The 17,949-nt window shown below is 44.6% G+C and overlaps 2 long non-coding RNA genes across 3 annotated transcripts in view; one reads left to right on the plus strand and one right to left on the minus strand.

Moving 5' to 3' along the window:
- The window catches only part of LOC138739270 (uncharacterized), a 79,927-nt gene that overhangs the window by 50,555 nt on the left and 11,423 nt on the right, over positions 1-17,949 (plus strand). The window lies entirely within an intron of this gene.
- LOC138739232 (uncharacterized) lies at positions 1,298-17,461 on the minus strand. 2 transcript variants are annotated; one of them, XR_011342124.1, is made up of 3 exons: positions 17,396-17,461; positions 4,141-4,231; positions 1,298-1,419 (listed from the first exon to the last, which is right to left on the minus strand). It is a non-coding gene; the product is annotated as an uncharacterized lncRNA (long non-coding RNA). The 2 variants fall into 2 exon arrangements; XR_011342117.1 differs by having other exon boundaries at positions 17,282-17,420.

A 17,949-nucleotide genomic window follows, 5' to 3' on the forward strand; every position in this document is an offset into this window, starting at 1 on the left:
ACATGAATTACATCACCAACCCACTGGAAAATGTGTGTTACTATTTTAATCACTATTTATATTTTTAATTTTTATCCATTGAATGTGTTTTATTCATTTTTTATTATTACTTTTAAATTATTTATATCTACTTTAATTGTTTTCAAATAGTTATAATTATCAGATATTTGAAATTGCTGAGGTGGTCTCTGATAGCACAAGCTGCCTAAAGACCATGAGGGCACTCGAGGTGGGACACAAGACCTGCTGCCTGAAAATGTCATTGCTTGTGGATTGCTCCGGCTGATGGGACAGCCACAGCTGCAAAGTCTGGAGGGCATCTGACACCAGGATGATGATGGGGGCAATTGTGAAGCCTAGTGTGAAGCAAGTTGAAGCTCACTGGTACTAGAACAGAGAAGCATAAGTGTGCTCTGGTGTTGACATCCTATGCATTACTTGTTGTTTGTGGGGCAGTGGAAGGAGAAACATGAGGGTGTTGGTGCTGCCTTGCTTGGTCCTTATTTAGAAGTGATTGTGATTGCAACGTAACTATGTATAGACAGGGAGAATGAGGGACTAGAATTTAACCCCTCTGTAGGTCCTCAGAGTCCACTTGGCCAGATGCAAAATGTTGGAGGCTGGATCCTATTTATTGTGGTGCATTCAATGAAAAAAGTTATCAACTCCGATGCAACCTTGCATCTATTTTTCTCACTCTTTTAGGTCAGTCTTCACTGTGCAGGACACCAGTAACAAGCAAGAATATCAAGGGAATTGGAGGCAGAAGTGAGTGCAGTTGCTATTGCTAAGAGGTGTTTGGAAAGCTGAAGGGACTGAAGGTAGGTAACTCACTTGGACTGGCTGGGCTGAGGTAGCTGAAGGGATTGTGAATGCATTGGTAATGATCACTAAAGTTGGGTATATTTCTAGAGGACTGGAAAATTGCAATTGTCACTCCACTTTTAAGAAGGGAGAGAGGCAAAACATAGAAAACTACAGGCCAGTTAGCCTAAGTTCGATGGTTGGCAAGATTCTACAGTCCATTACTAAGGACGAAGTTTCATGGTCCATGAAAGCACAAGATGGAATGGTTGAAGTCAGCATGATTTCCTTGAGGGGGATCTTGCCTGACAAATAAATGGTGCCTTTTCAGTCGAGCTGCCCATAGTGGTGTCGGTGTAGTTACGAGTTCAGTGAACCCATATACCAGCAGCAATAGAAATACACCAAAGCAATGGTTCCTTAAACAAAATGAATTTAATTCTCTGAGTGTAGAACAACAAGATCAACACTAAGTTATTTACACAATCCTTCCACCATCCCCCCAACCTAATCTAAGCACAAGTGTGTGTAATGTGTTGTCAAGAAAGTCTTTTTTTCTGGCCAATCTTCCACTTTCCACATTTTCCAGGGTACAGTTTCCAGTTATCTTCAATCCTGTGCACAGAATAAAATCGTCATTACATTCAAGCAAACTTACAATTACTTAGAATTACCAGGCAGGAAAATGGTGAAGGGTTACAGAGAGATGGTTATTGCTTGTTGGACACCCCAAACAGGAGTGTCTTCCAGTAGAAACTTGTCTTCTTTCCAGGTTCTTCTCACAGAGTTCTTTTCCCCTTTGCCACACCGGGATTGCTAGCCTCCATTCCTGATTTCCACAGAGAGTGCACTCAGGCTACCGTATTAGAACTCTGTCCAGTCTTGAAAAAGGAAGCCTTTTCAGCAGGCTCCTCTTCTGTCCATCCTTTTCTCAGACTCCTCCTGCTGACTCCTTCTCTCCGGTTCTCTGCCCCACCCCTCCTAATGTTCCAGGCACTGTTATTTTTTTTTCGGTTTCAGTTTGCAAATGTTGCAATTTCCAGGTTTTATTAAAAAAAACCACATGGCCCCAACTTTGCAAATTTTTCAGTTTCTGGGGTGTGCTTGTAAATGTTGCTAAAGCCCCGAACCCTCTGTTTGCACCTACCCTCGGAGTTTCTAAGGCCTTGTTCTGCCTGTAAAATGCATGTAACCTAACAGCTAACCTGATTCTAATCCCCTTTATAAGCATTTATTTAATTAACCCATTGTGTCACAGTGTTGGGTCTGTTACATTTCTCCTTGTATGTAAGTGATTTAGATGGTGAAAGTGATGACTTTGTGGCCATGTTTATAAATGATATGAAAATAGGTGGAGGGGCAAGTAGTGTTGAGGAACCAGGGAGTCTACAAAATGACTTGGACAGGTTGGAAGATGGTAAAAACACAGAAATTCTGAAGGAACGCAGCCAGTCTCGCAGCATCCATAGAAGGGCCAAATATATTACTGACGTTTCAGGCCTGAGCCCTTCTTTGAGAGTGAAAAAATACAGGTGTCCGTATTAAAAGGCTGGGTGGGGAAAACGGACAAATGGGAGGGGGAGAAGAACAGACCAACAGACAAAGGTGTTAATTGGATATGATAAGAGGACAAGAGAGAAGAAAGGTGAGAATTGATTGGGTCAGGAGGGTTGTTTTAGGCTTTGTGAAAGGAGACAGAGGAATAAGGAGGAGAGTGAGACAGAGCTAGAAAAAGGAAGACATAGCGAAAGGTGGGGTGGAAACTAGAGAAATTGATGTTAATGCCATCTGTTTGGAGGGTACCCAGATGGGATATGAGGTTCCTCCAATTTGTGGAAGGATTCAGTCTGATAGTGCATGAGACAATGTCCAAATATGTCAGTAAGGGAATGAGATGGGGAATTGAAATGGGTGACCATTGGGAAATCCACACGAGGATGGTTGGGAGATAGGCAATGTAGTTGCAGGTGGAAGACAGCATAAGGAGGTGTTTGGTCATGCACTTTAGTAGATGGATTAAAGAATTAGACTCTTTTCTAAATAGTGAGAGAATTCAGAAAGCAATGGTCATGAGAGTCCTCATGGAGGATTCCCTAAAGGTTAACCTGCTGGTTGAGTCAGAATTAAAGAAGGCAAATGTAATGTTAGTGTTCATTTCAAGAAGACTAGAATATAAAAGCATGAACATCATGCTAAGGCTTTTTTAGGGAGTTGAGTATTCTGAGCAGTTGTGGGTCCCATTTCCAAGAAAGGATATGATGCCATTGGTGGTGTTTCAGAGGAGGTTTACGAGAATTATCCTGGGGATGAGAGGTTTAATGTACGAGGACCATTTGATGGCTCTGGGCCTGTATTTGCTGGAGTTTAGAAAGATGAATGGGGATCTTCAGTGAAAACCATAGAATATTGAAAGGGCTGGATAGAGTGCATGTGGAAGAGATGTTTCTAGTTGTGGGAAAGGTTCCTTTTACAGTTTCACAGCTTCAGAATAAAATAGTGTCATTTTAGAATAGAGATGAGGAGAAATTTCTTCTGCCAGGGGATGGTAAATCTGGCATTTGCTACCATAGATAGGCATGGAGGTTGTTTTTGGGAATATTTAAAGTGGAGTTTGATTGCTTCTTGATTATCAAGAGTGTAAAAGGTTATGGGGAGAAAGCAGGAGAATGGAATTTAAAGAAAGTACATCAGCCATGACTTAAATGGTAGAGCAGACTTGATGGGCCTAATGGTCTAATTGTATACCTGCATTTCATGGGCTTATGGTCTTAAAAATGGATAGCAAGCCAATGTAGGTAATCTGCCAAGCTAATCAAATGAAACTTCAAATGCACTCAAATGCCAAATGAATTATCATGAATTATCTGATCCCGTTGAAGTTGTTTCTTTCAAATTTGTGAATTGAAAATAAAGTCTGCATAGATCTAAATATAAATGATCAAAGAATCCCTGTCAGTCTTTTTGTTTTATAAGAGTGCGTGGAAACCTTTGAAAATGGTTCAGAGTTCATTACTTTGCTTTCTTTTCTCATGTTATTAAACTGAACCAACTTTGGGAGTTTAGATACAGAGTGGGATTTGTGATGATATGCATCATGTCTACATTAGAAATACTAACACATATAATAGCGACTACTTTGAACAGCTGCAGTAACTAGGACCACAAAGGATTAAGCTCCAATTTACCACCAGAGTATTAGTTTCAGTTTAACACCAACACAAAATATACAGTAGTTCAAAAGGCATCATACCATTATATTCTCTGGCTGGTTCAACTATTTGCCTGTGAGACACTATTCCCAAGTAGCATTGTGATCAGAATGCCAACTTCCATTACCTTGCAGTTATCCCATTAGATTTCAGATTTCAGACTTGAGATTTATTGTCAGTGTACATACATGTCATCACATACACTCAGATTCCTTTTCCTGTGGGCAGGTGAGAAAGAATTATCACTTACTGGTTTTAGTGTGGAAAAAAAACTGTACACAGAGTAAACAAGTAAAGAACTATGAACAGGTAATGAATGAAAACAATGTGCAATACAGAGAAAATTTAAAAAAAATAATGTGCACAAGTAAGAATCCTTAAATGACTCCCTGATTAAATTTGTTGTTGAGGAGTGTGATGGTAGAAGGATAGCAGCTGTACCTGAACCTGGTGGTGCGAGTCTTGTAGCACCATGGAGTGAAACATGAAAGTCTGCAGAACCTGTGATTATAGCCCAAAATGTTGGTAATTTATCTTTACCTCCTATGAATGCTGCAAGACCTGTTGAGTTCTTCCTGCATTTCTGGGTTTTTATTATCATCCATTATGATCCAGGAAAATTCCAGGACTGACAGTTTCTTCCTACCTCAGAATGGATATACTTCCTCTACAAGGAGGGCCAAGAAGGTTTAATTGATTTTTATTTTGTTGTTGTATAAGAAGAAATTAAGCAAATTCAGCTTATACATATCAAGCTCATATATTTATCATCTGATTATATCAGTAACACCTGACAAAACAACATTCATAGAGCAAAACAGTGCAAACACACACACAGACAAATAAAGCACAGATACACGTATTTAAATAAATATTGTTACTAAATAGTGGAGTCTTGGGAGAGTATTTTTGGCAGTTCATCAGTAATTCAGTGGTCTCACTGCCTGTGGGAAGAAGCTATTCTTCAGCCTGGGTGGTTCTGGATCTAACTCTTCCTTCCTGTCAGGAGTAGCTCAACAGCAATCATGCCACACTGAAGCTGCCAGCTGGGATGCTCTCGTTCGAGCTCTATGGTCAGCTGATAGAATGATGACTGGTAGCCTTGCCTGCTTCAGCCTTCTAAAGAAGTGCAGTCATTGTTTCACCTTTCTGATAAGTGAGGAGATGTTAATTTTAAAAAAAATTTAGACATACAGCACAGTAACAGGGCCTTTTGGCCCATTAGTCTGTGCCACCCAATTCACCTACACCCCTGCTATGTTTTTGAATGGTGCGAGGAAACCACAGAACCTGGAGGAAACCCATGCAGACATGGGGAGAACATGCAAACTCCTTAGAGACAGCATGGGATTTGAACCCCAGTCCAAATTGCTGGTGCTGTAACAGTGTTGTGATAACTGCTACACTAACCATACTACCAAGATTCTGGATTGTGTGTCCAGGATAGGTCACTTCTTAAATGTATTCTAAAGAACTTGGTACTCTGCTCTCTCCACTACTGAGCTATTGATGTTTAGTGGAGGATGGTTGTCCTGAAGTCCACAATCATCTTAGTGTTCTCCACATTAAGAATCTGGTTGTTATTCTTGAGAATAAAATCCATTTCATGAGATTTTCCACCTCTGTGGTGTGACTCATCATTGTTTCTGATGAGGCCAACGACTGTTGTATCATCTACAAACTTGATGACACTGTTGGAGCTGGATTGGGCAATGCAGTTGTGGATCAGTAGCGTGAATAGGAGTGGGTTGAGCACACAGGCCTGAGGTGCGCCCTTGCCCAACATAATGATACTCTATGTTCTGCAGTCAATCTGGACCTACTGCAGTCTTTCTGTTAGGAACTCCAGTTACAGAGAGGGATGTTGAGTCCCAGTGAGGACAGTTTCTCCACCAGCATCTGAGGAATGATGGTAATAAATGCCAAGGTGAAGTTTATGAACAGCTTGGTAGGTAGGTCAAGACAGAGTAGAAGAACAAGGCTGCATCATCAGTGGAATGGTTCTGTCTGTATGCAAACTGAAATGGGTCCAGTGTCTCTGAGAGGTGTGTTATCAGATGCTTGAAGCATTTCATAAGGATGGAGATCAGTGCCATTGAGACCTGTTACTGTTACCCTCTTTGGGACCAGAATGATGATGGCTGGCTTGAAACCCATGGGGACAAAAGATTTCTGCACAGTCCTTCAGTCCCCAAACCAGCTGTGCTATCTGGTCTCACAACCTTGTGTGGGTTCGCCTTGGATAAGATTCTCCTCATCTTGGCTATGGCTAGGCAAGGGGCCTGTTCTTCAATAGGAGATGGGGGGGGTTTCTTTGGAGTCAGTGTATTCTTCTCATTGCCCTGTGCATACAAGATGTTCAGTGTCTGTAAGGGAGGCGTCATTATCATTGACTCATAAGGTTGTCTTGTGATCCATTTTTGTTTTGATACTTTGCTACTTGCGCCTCGTGTCACCGGTATCGCTCAGTTGCCTGTGGATCCTCTGTGCGTACCTGCACTCTGCTTTCCGGATGAGTTCAGCTTTGGCTGATTTTAGTGCCATCTTTTCTTCTGTCCTGAACGAAGGAGAGGTAAAGCATACAAAATTTTTTTAAAGGGGTTCAAAAGTTAAATGTAGTATTGACACTTCCCTTGAATGTGTGTCTAAAACCATGGGTCAAACAAAGGGATTGTTTATTCATGGTCGTGAGAAATTTTTCTCCAGGAATACATTGCTGAATTCATTTAGGGTAGTGATCAATAGATTTTTAGATATTAGGGGAATCAAAGAACATGGGCTATTAGAACAGGAAATGTGCTGAAGGAAAATATATTTTTTGGTCTTGTTGAATGAAGTATGATTGAGAAATTGATTACCCTCCTCCTGTTTCAACATCTTTTTGAGTACATTTCCAGTGTCCTGAGATAACAGCAACTGATGGTTGAAGTGGGCTGCTTTGTTCTTTCTGTAATGGTAATGCGAAAAGTCCAGATACTGTATCACACTTTCTCTGATGTTGCTTGGTAGTTCTCCTTTTCATTGATGAACTCTGAGTCATTAGTTATGCTGTCCTGGTGAGGAATGGAATGGGCTGTGTTGCCTAAACTCTCCAAATCCATCCCTGCCATTTCCATCTGCTGTCGTTCGCTTTTGAAGTATGTATCGTGAGGTTTGAATCCTCCTCTCCCTCTGAGATTTTAATCTTTTGTCTCCCATATGAAATCTTTTGTCTTCCACATGACTGCATGCACAGCAGCAGGCAATGAAGGTTGCAGAGCACTCGCAGATACTATGCAGCTGATCAGAAAGTACACCAGGGCCTGACGTGCACTGTCCCTGATCTGCACAGTATCTGCGAGTCCTCTGCCATCTTCACTGCCTGCTGCTGTGCATGCAGTCATGTGGAAGACAAAAGATTTAAATCTCAGGGTAAGAATGGTGTTGTCTGATTGTATAGGTCACATTTCATTATCTAGATGATATGGATATAGTTTTTACAGGAAAACATATGTATGTTCTTAATATCTATTTCTGTCACCTGTAGCTGGGAGCCATCCATCTTTCCAGAAATACTGAAGATCCACCAGTCTATGAGGTCTTGATCTATGAACCAGAAGTGGTCCATCCATAGTTCTATCCCACTCCCCTGTCACAAGTGAGGGAACAATGATCTTTTGAGCGGCTCCAATGGTATGAGTTCATCCAATGAATGCTGTGGACATAGTGAGATTTCAAGAAGGCAAAGAGGCACACCAATGGGAATAATGGCTGGGTGGATCAGAGAAACATACGTGCATGTGGCCGGATGCACGGTAAAGCAACATGACAGACTGGGTTGATGTAGACTGAGGGAATAGGTAAATGTGGAACTGCATTCATCTTTCCTGATGTGATTGTCATTAATGGGTTTCATGCTAACTTACTGGATGGGGCTTACTGTTGCTATTTCTGATACCTTGGCCTAAATCTTGTTAACTATTTTACTAATTTACAGATTATCACAACGACTAGCTCATCTAGCATTTATCACTCATTAGAATCATAGAAAATATAGACTCCCTTTTTAGTCTGTGCTGAAATATTATTTTGCCTAGTCCCACTGACCTGAACTCAGTCCATAGCCCTCTGTATGCTTCCCACTCATGTACCTGTCTAAATTCTTAAATGTTAAAATTTAACATGTATTCACCTCTTCAGCTAGCAGCTGGTTCCACACTCCCAGTACTCTTTGTGTGTAGAGGTTCCCCTCATATTCTCCCTAAACTTTTCCATTTTCACCCTAGTTTGTATCCAACCTCAGTGGAAAAAAAGCTTACTTGCATTTACTCTATCTATACATCTCATAATTCTGTAACTCTCTAACAAATCTCCCCTCATTCTTCGATGCTCCAGGGAATAAAATCCTAACCTGCGTGATAGTACAAATTCTATCACCAATGTGTATATGTACAGATTGTAGTGTAGGATGACTGAGATTGGCCGAAAGTGTAGCCACACGTACTGGCAGGTCTTAAAGGATTGCTCCTAGCCAGACCAGGTCATTCTGGACTGGTCGACCTACATGTGATATGCTCCAGTCTTTTAGTTAATAAAAGCCTTGGTTTGGATCAACAAATCTTTGGTTCTTTTGATGCACTCTACAATTTTATTAACTAAAAAATTTCGAATGGATAGAGTGTACGCTACGGCTGGAACACCTCGACATCAACCCACAGTCAGCTACAGCCTCAAATGACTTGAAGCACTGGGTAAGATGCTTCGAAACATACTTACAGCTCTCTGACCCTGCCGTGATAGAGGACAGCCATCGACTACTAATAACTACAGTGTCCCTAAGGGTCAACCAGAGTATCCAGGATGTGGCCACTTATGCCGCAGCCATGAAGGTGCTGAAAGGGTTCTACGACTGACCGGTGAACAGGGTCTATGCTCGGTACAAACTTGCAACAAGGAGGCAACAGCCCGATGAGTCCTGTAGAGCTTATATTCAGGCATTAAGCGCACGGATGGCAGTCTCTTCAATCTGAGGCGCCTGCAAGCTCACACCAAGACACAAGAGAAACTTGTCCGTGAACTACTCTTTGCAGACGATGCCGCGTTAGTTGCCCATTCAGAGCCAGCTCTTCAGCGCTTGACGTCCTGCTTTGCGGAAACAGCCAAAATGTTTGGCCTGTAAGTCAGCCTGAAGAAAACTGAGGTCCTCCATCAGCCAGCTCCCCACCATGACTACCAGCCCCCTCACATCTCCATCGGGCACACAAAACTCAAAACGGTCAACCAGTTTACCTATCTCGGCTGCACCATTTCATCAGATGCAAGGATCGACAATGAGATAGACAACAGACTCGCCAAGGCAAATAGTGCCTTTGGAAGACTACACAAAAGAGTCTGGAAAAACAACCAACTGAAAAACCTCACAAAGATAAGCGTATACAGAGCCGTTGTCATACCCACACTCCTGTTCGGCTCCGAATCATGGGTCCTCTACCGGCACCACCTACGGCTCCTAGAATGCTTCCACCAACGTTGTCTCCGCTCCATCCTCAACATCCATTGGAGCGCTTTCATCCCTAACGTCGAAGTACTCGAGATGGCAGAGGTCGACAGCATCGAGTCCACGCTGCTGAAGATCCAGCTGCGCTGGATGGGTCACGTCTCCAGAATGGAGGACCATCGCCTTCCCAAGATCATGTTACATGGCGAGCTCTCCACTGGCCACCGTGACAGAGATGCACCAAAGAAAAGGTACAAGGACTGCCTAAAGAAATCTCTTGGTGCCTGCCACATTGACCACCGCCAGTGGGCTGATAACGCCTCAAACCGTGCATCTTGGCGCCTCACAGTTTGGCGGGCAGCAACCTCCTTTGAAGAAGACCGCAGAGCCCACCTCACTGACAAAAGGCAAAGGAGGAAAAGCCCAACACCCAACTCCAACCAACCAATTTTCCCCTGCGGCCGCTGCAACCGTGTCTGTCTGTCCCGCATCGGACTTGTCAGCCACAAACGAGCCTGCAGCTGACGTGGACTTTTACCCCCTCCATAAATCTTCATCCGCGAAGCCAAGCCAAAGAAAGAAAGGGCAATGGGCAGGGATTGTGCATGCACAGACAGAACTGCTGCGGAGACCACAGACGATCTAATACGGGATGCCTATATGGCTGTGGTTCAATCAAATGAGGTGAGGCAGTGCCTGCTAGAGCACGGGGGAGAAAACCTAAAGGACGTGATCTGAATCGCAGAGACAATGGAGGCTGCGGTCTTAAGTATAGACGTATACTCTCGGGGCTGGACCCTACACTCTGATATGAGTAGGATGCGAGTAGGATGCCCTCCTCTATCCTGCCATCCCCCGGCACACCGACGGCCTGTCGGCTGCCGCTACGCTGCCCAATGAAACCCCAAATTGTTATTTTTGCAGGAGGAACAAGCACAGCAGGTCCCAGTGCCCAGCGAGAAAAGCCAGGTGCCAGAAGTGCCTTGCTGTAGTCTGTTGCTCCAAAATGGCCACCATCAAACACAGTGCCTAGTGTGAAGCCCAATCACCACCTTCCCATTCAAACACTTCACCCTCAGAGCTCTCGTCCAATGAGAGTGAGGACTCCACCACGCAGCAGCGCCTGACATCACGGGGCAGACACCGAGCGCGGAAGGTACAACCCACCCTCGCCGCAATGACGTTCACCCTCCCTCATGAAGCAACGTCCGACCAAGCCCCTGCCCAACCCTCAACGGCCGCTGCCACTGCCGACCAGGGACCCGCTGCTGAACAGGGATATGCCACACCCGTCGCCGCTACCGACTGGGGACCTGCCACCACCGAGGCAGCTGACCAGGTACCCGCAGCTGCAACTGACACTACCATCCCGGTACCCACCAATGCTGCCAACCAATGACACGCTGCCATGACCGATTCTACCGACCCGATACCCACTGACGCTGCCGATCGGGGACCCGACGCTGCCGACCATGGATTCGCCGCCAACGACTGCCCGACTGACTGCCCCACTGCTGATAGTAACCAGCGACCCCCAACACTTACCATTGGCTGGCCGACACCCCCAGCAGGCTGCAAGCAGCAACACCAACTCCTCAACATTGTCTCTTCAGGCCCAACTGTTTGCATGACGTCGTCACGCACATGTTGCGTGATGTCATCACGCAGGACACCACTGTCCCCATTACAAGTCTCTGCATCAGTAACCCTTGACCAGGATTTCCTCCATCCCCTCACAAAAGCTATGGAACTGATGAAAGTGCATGGACTCTATACCAATTGCTTATTTGACTCGGGGTCAACTGACAGTTTTATCTGCCCAGACCTGGCCCACCGTTGCGGACTGGTTATTCTCCCCACTGACCAGAAGATTTAATTGGCGACCAGATTGCACTCGACTGGGGTAAAGGGGTATTGCATGGCGACCCTGAAAGTCCAGGGCATCACGTTCATAGACTTCAAACTATTAGTCCTTCCCCAATTGAGCGCCCCTACATTGCTGGGACTGGATATTCAGTGCCAGTTTCAAACCATCTCCCTGCACTTTGGGGGGCCTCAAGCTCCACTCTCTGTCTGTAACCACTCCACCTTGGAAGCCTCCTTCCAGCGGCAGCCCGAGCCACCCGACCCACGCCCTGGGGCCTAACCTGTAGCCTCTCCACCCTCCGAGTTGCTCTGCCAGTGCTTTTCACAACCTCACCCCTGGCTGGAAGCCTGTGGCCACCAAAAGCCAGCAATATAGTCATGAACACAGGAAATTTATCACAAGCGAGGTGCGCAGACTGCTGGACGAGAGCATAATCGAACCTAGCTCGAGTCCATGGAGGGCCCAGGTGGTGGTTGTTAAAAACGGGGAGAAGCCATGGATGGTGGTTGACTACCGCTTCGTGCTTCTGGATGCGTACCCCCTTCCACGGATCACGGATGTGGTGAATCAGATCGCCCAATACTGTGTATTTTCCACCATTGACTTACGTCCAGCCTATCATCAGCTCACTATCCACGAAAAGACTGACCTTTCATGGCCTTTGAAGCAAATGGGAAGCTGTATCAATTCCTCAGGGTACCCTTTGGGGTCACAAATGGTGTCGGTCTTCCAGTGGAAAATGGACTGGATGGTGGACCAGAACGGGCTAACTGCTACTTTCCTGTATCTGGACAATGTCACTATCTGCGGCCGTGACATGGAGGATCATGATGCCAACCTTGAGAAATTTTTTCAGACTGCAATTCAGCTGAACTTGACCTACAATTTCAACAAGTGTGTCTTCTGGACCACTGGACTCGCAATTCTAGGTTGTGTGATGGAGAACTGGGTGGTCATGCCGGACCATGACCGCAAGCGTCCCCTCATGGACTTGCCCCCCTCGTCCCCATACACAGATGGCACTCAAACGCTGCCTGGGCTTTTTCTCCTACTATGCCCAATGGGTTCCACACTATGCCAACAAGGCACGGCCACTCATCAAGAGCACCTCCTTCCCCCTGTCAACCAAAGCCAGAGCAGCCTTCAACCGCATCAAATTGGACATCGCTGCTGCAACACTGCATGCCATCGGCGAGTCCATCCCGTTCCAAGTCAAGAGCAATGCGTCCGACTTTGCACTGGCAGCCACTTTGAACCAGGCCGGCCGGCTGGTAGCCTTCTTCTCCAGAACCCTCCAGGGTCCTGAGAGTCGACACTCCTCTGTCAAGAAGGATGCCCAGGCTATAGTCGAAGCAGTACATCGTTGGAGACACTACCTCACTGGCAGGTACTTTGCACTGCTGACTGACCAACATGTGGTCTCCTTCATGTTTAGCAATACCCAGCGAGGTAAGATCAAGAATGACAAAATCGCCAGGTGGAGAATCAAGCTCTCCACCTTTAATTATGACATACTGTATCGGGCTGGTAAACTCAACGACCCGCCAGATGCACTCTCCAGGGGAACATGCGCCAACATACAAATGGACTGGCTGCAGAGACTCCACGAGGAGCTCTGTTATCCAGGGGTCACTAGGTTCGCGCACTTTGTCAAAGCTCGCAACCTGCCCTACACGGTCAAGGAGATTCACTCCATGACCCGAGCCTGCCCGCTGTGTGCTGAGTGCAAGCCCCACTTCTTCTGTCCAGAGAACACCCACATCATCAAAGCCACCCACCCCTTTGAGCATCTCAGAGTAGACTTTAAGGGGCCCCCACCGTCGATCAACCGTAACACCTACATCCTTACGGCCATCGACGAGTACTCCTGCTTCCCACTCGCTGTGCCCTGCTCAGTCATGACTGCCTCCTCAGTCATAGAGGCCCTGTACAGCATCTTCGACATCTTCAGAAACCCTAGTTACATCCACAGTGACAGGGGGTCCTCGTTTATGAGTGCCGAGCTATGGCAGTATCTTCTGGAGCGTGGTATTGCTTCAGTCAGGACCACCAGCTATAACTCGTGGTAATGGGCAAGTCGAAAGAGAGAACGCCACCGTCTGGAAAGCGGTTGCGCTTGCCCTCTGGTCCAAAGGTCTCCCCACCCCTCACTGGCAGATGTGCTCACTAGAGTCCTACACTCCATCTGCTCCCTCCTGTGCACCGCGACCAATGCCACCACCCATGAAAGGATGTACTCTTTCCTGAGGAAATCTGAATTGGGAACAACCATACTGGTGTGGCTCACGGTTCCTGGGTTGGTCCTCCTACCATGCCATGTCCGGTACTCAAAGAATGACCCCTTGGTTGACCGAGTGACTCTACTCCATGCGAACCCGCATTATTCCTACGTTGAGTACCCGGGCGGACGGGAGGACACAGTCTCAGTAAGGGATCTAGCCCAAGCCAGATCAGGCACAGCAGTGCCTTTAACCCAACCTCCCCAATTCCTTCTTCCCCAGGTCATGTGCTTGAATAGAGTGACCAGCACCACCCACCAGCTCAGGCCAGACTGTCGACAATGCCATTGGGGAATTGAGCGAAGTAGTGACCGCACCCTACGAGCCTGCCGGCGACACTACTCTAGCGACCCCAATCCCGGCACCATAGCGGTCATGCCAGATGGTCAGGCCCCCTGACCGGTACAGCCCCTAGCCTCCACTAGGCCCTTTTTCTTCTTTTTTTTTACAGCCCTCCATCCATCCTGGGATCAGTTCTCAAAGAAGGGGTGAATGTGATAGTACAGATTGTATCACCAATGTGTACATGTACAGATTGTAGTGTAGGATGACTGTGATTCGCTGAGAGCATAGCCACACCTACTAGTAGGTCTTAAAGGATTGCTCCTAGCCAGACCACGTCATTCTGGACTGGTCGACCTATCTGTTTTGCTGGATTCCTTGGTTCTGCCACACTTCTCAGTGCCCTACCATTTACAATATATGTCCTACCTTGGTTTGTCCTCCCAAAATGCAACACCTCACACTTGTTTGTATTAACTTCCATCTGCCTGTTTCAGCCCATTTCTCCAGCTGGTCCAGATCCCTCTGCAAATGTTGAAACCCTTCCTCTTTGACCACAATGTCTCCAATTTTGTGTCATCTACAAACTTGCTGATCCAATTGATCACATTGTCATCCAGTTCATTGATATAGATGATGAACAACAAAGGTCCCAGCACCAATCCCTGAGGCACACAACTAGTCACAGGTCTCTAGTCTGAGAAGCAATAATCAGCTACCATTCTCTGGCTTCTCTCATTATAGCCAATGTCAAATCCAGTTTACAGCCTCACCATTAATATCAAACAGCTAAACCTTCCTGGCTATCCTCTTTTGTGAAAGGCCTTACTAAATTCCATGTAGACAACATCCACAGCCTTTCCTCATCAACTTTCCTGGTAACCCTCTTGAAAAACTCTATAAGATTAGTTAAACACAACCTACCATGCACCAAACCATGTTGACTATTTGTAATGAGTCCCTGGATATCCAAATACTTGTATATTCAATCTCTTTGGACACCTTCAAATAATTTACCTTCAACTGAGCTCAGGTTCACTGGCCTATAATTTGTGGGCTACTTTGGAACCTTTTTTAAACAATGGAACAAAATGTGTTACCCTCTGGCACAACACCCATGGCTAAGGACATTTAAAATATTTCTGCCAGGGCCCCTGAAATTTCTACACTACCTCCCTCAAGATCCAAGAGATTATCTTGTCAGGCCCTGGGGATTTATCCACCCTTATTTCCTTTAAGACAGCAAGCTCATGTGTAGGTTCCATAACCTCACTGCTTGTTTTCCTTAGATTCTCTGTCAGTTTACATACTGATACAAAAGTACCATTTAAGATCCCTCCCATCTCTTCTGGCTCCATACATCTCTGACCACTCTGATCTTCAAGGGGCAATGTTATCCCTTACTATCCTTTTGCTCTTAATATGCCTGTAGAAACCCTTTAGGAATTTCTTTCAAATCGTCTGCCAAAACCACCATGTCTTCTTTTTTCCTTCCTGATTGCCTTCTTATGGTTTTACTTGCATTTTTTAAATTCTCCACATGTACCTCATTTGCTTCTTGTTGCCAGGCACCTCTGACTTCTTAATCAGATTCCTAATATCCCTTAAAGTAAGGTTTCCTATACCTGCTAAGCTTGCCTTTGATTCTGACAGGAATATAAAAACTTTCACCTTTGAAGGTCTTCCACTTACATTGCGCATCCTTGCTAGTAAACAACTTATCCCAATCCACGCTTCCTAGATTATTTCTCATTTCCTCAAAATTGGCCTTTCTCCAGTTTAGAATCTCATCCCGAGGCCCAGACCTATCCTTTTCTATAATTAACTTGAATCTAATGGCATTATGATCGCTGGACCTCGTGAATACATTGGTGTGGCAATTATTTTAGATGATTGTTTTCCTTCTAAGTCTGAAACACTGGGTAACAGGCAGGTTTGGTGTGGTCCTATCAGAGTAGAGGTCATAGACTAGTTAAGAGCTGTTAAAGAAGGTTTGGTGGATTTCAATAGAGGATTCAGTACCAGGTGCACACTATAGCCATGATACATTATTGCTGGAGTGGGGGAGTTATTCAATTAACTGCAGTCTTTAAGAGCAGCCAGCCCCATCCCACTTCCAAATTCAGATCTTCATTTTCTCCTGTTCATGGTTAAACCACAAGTGAGACCTTCAGTAAAGTTGCCCTACTATCAATCAACTTGAGGATTACAATATTGATTATTGGAAAGTAAATGCTGCTTGGTGAGCAGATTAGGCCTCAAGTATCCCCAGCAGGCTCACCCACAATATTTCCATGAGATCTAAAGTAGCTTCTCAATGGCGATACAGTCCTATTATGTCAGACACAACCATCCAAGATAGTTGGATGTTATTGTCCCCCTTTGTATCTCAGAAACTGCACTGTAAACCTTGTGCAGTGAATTTCTAGGATTAAAATGCTTAACCATAAACAACCACGTTAACTTCCATTCTGCTGGGTGTGGTACCAGTGGAAGAGCAAACATTGAAATAGCAGCAAAAAGGATAAGTAGGACAAGTTTTCTCTGAGACTACATTGAGACACATTAAATTTCCTTGGTAATGATAATGTCCTAAAATTAAACAAGTCTGAATACAAAGAATAAAAGAAATTCTAATTTTCTATTTTACTGCAATCTCTGTTATAAAAATGAAATTGAACAAAAAGCAAGTTGTTATGAGTTGGAGATATTTGCATATGCACACTGTGAAGGGGTGATCGTAATAAGGTAGATTGTATCTGAAACTTGGAGTAAAGTTCTGGATCACATTAAATATAATTAACAAGGAGACAATTTTATAAAAGACTAAAAGAACAAATGTCTTACCAGCCGACACTTATAAAAGTCTTCTTACATGACTAAAAAGTCTCTAAGATAAAGGTGTTTTTTTTTTCAAGCATCATTAGGTGCAGTTGATATAATCCTGAATCCACATACCCAGCCTATCTTGATCCATGCATGCATGAGATATCAAAGACAAGGCTCTCTCAGATCAAAAATTTGCTACCCTTTTACGCATGTCAACAGCTTCCTCTCATCTGAAGGAAGAGTCAGGCCTGAAACATTGCCTGCTTTCTATAACCTGCTGACTTTTCCCCACTATTTTTGTGTTCTGCAGCTTCCTCCACTAATGTTGTTTCCCCTTAATTTTCTATCCTACTGTGCAACTATGTCACTGTCTCTCCATGCTTCATTTTCCCTCCCTCCCAACTAGTTCTTCAAATAATTCAACAGCTTTTTATGCCCAACTCCAACCTGTGCAATAACCATCTCCATCCCTGGTATATGATGGTTTAGCTGGATGAATTTATTGAATTTGGAAAAATCTGAATAGTTTACTTACCCGCTTAACTTTTGAGTTCAAAAGTGGCACATCATGTTGGGTGGCTGTTTGTCCCAACCTCACATTTGGTCTTGCATTCAAAGTTTTCTTTAATTGAATATAATGACTACTTACCTCATTTCAGTTGACTTTTTTTTTAAGTGAGGAATTGTAGGTAGAGTAAGAAAATTATGACAAGCATTCAGGATTTATGATGTATCCACATGCATCTGAGATGACTAGATCTGAATGTAGTGATTACATCACAATTCCTTTTCTTGACTGAACAAGTTCAACCTGCTGAATTCCTCCAACACATTGTTTGTTGCTCCAGTTATTTGAACTGTGTCTGGTCAGCAATTGGCCTGTGATAAATACACCCTTAACCTCCCTGTGGAAATATCATCTTATTTTCAAGTTCAAGCTTATCATCACATACACTGAGGTGAAGTGGCAAAACTTGTTTTGAGAGCAATCCAAGCTTGTCAACATCAGCAGTAAATTATGGAGTGCTGAGTTACCCTTGCAGAATAGATCAGTTAGAATAGAGCAAAGGCGGTTATTTTATGGGTGTGAGGTTTGTTCAGGGATCTGATAACAACCTGAATTGTCTATGGCTGCTAACCATAAAATCATAAAAAAATACTGTACAAGAACAGTTGATTTGTCCCAATTTATCCATGCTGGCC

This window comes from Narcine bancroftii, chromosome 1 (genome assembly GCF_036971445.1).
Source record: "Narcine bancroftii isolate sNarBan1 chromosome 1, sNarBan1.hap1, whole genome shotgun sequence".
Taxonomy (NCBI): Eukaryota; Metazoa; Chordata; class Chondrichthyes; order Torpediniformes; family Narcinidae; genus Narcine; species Narcine bancroftii.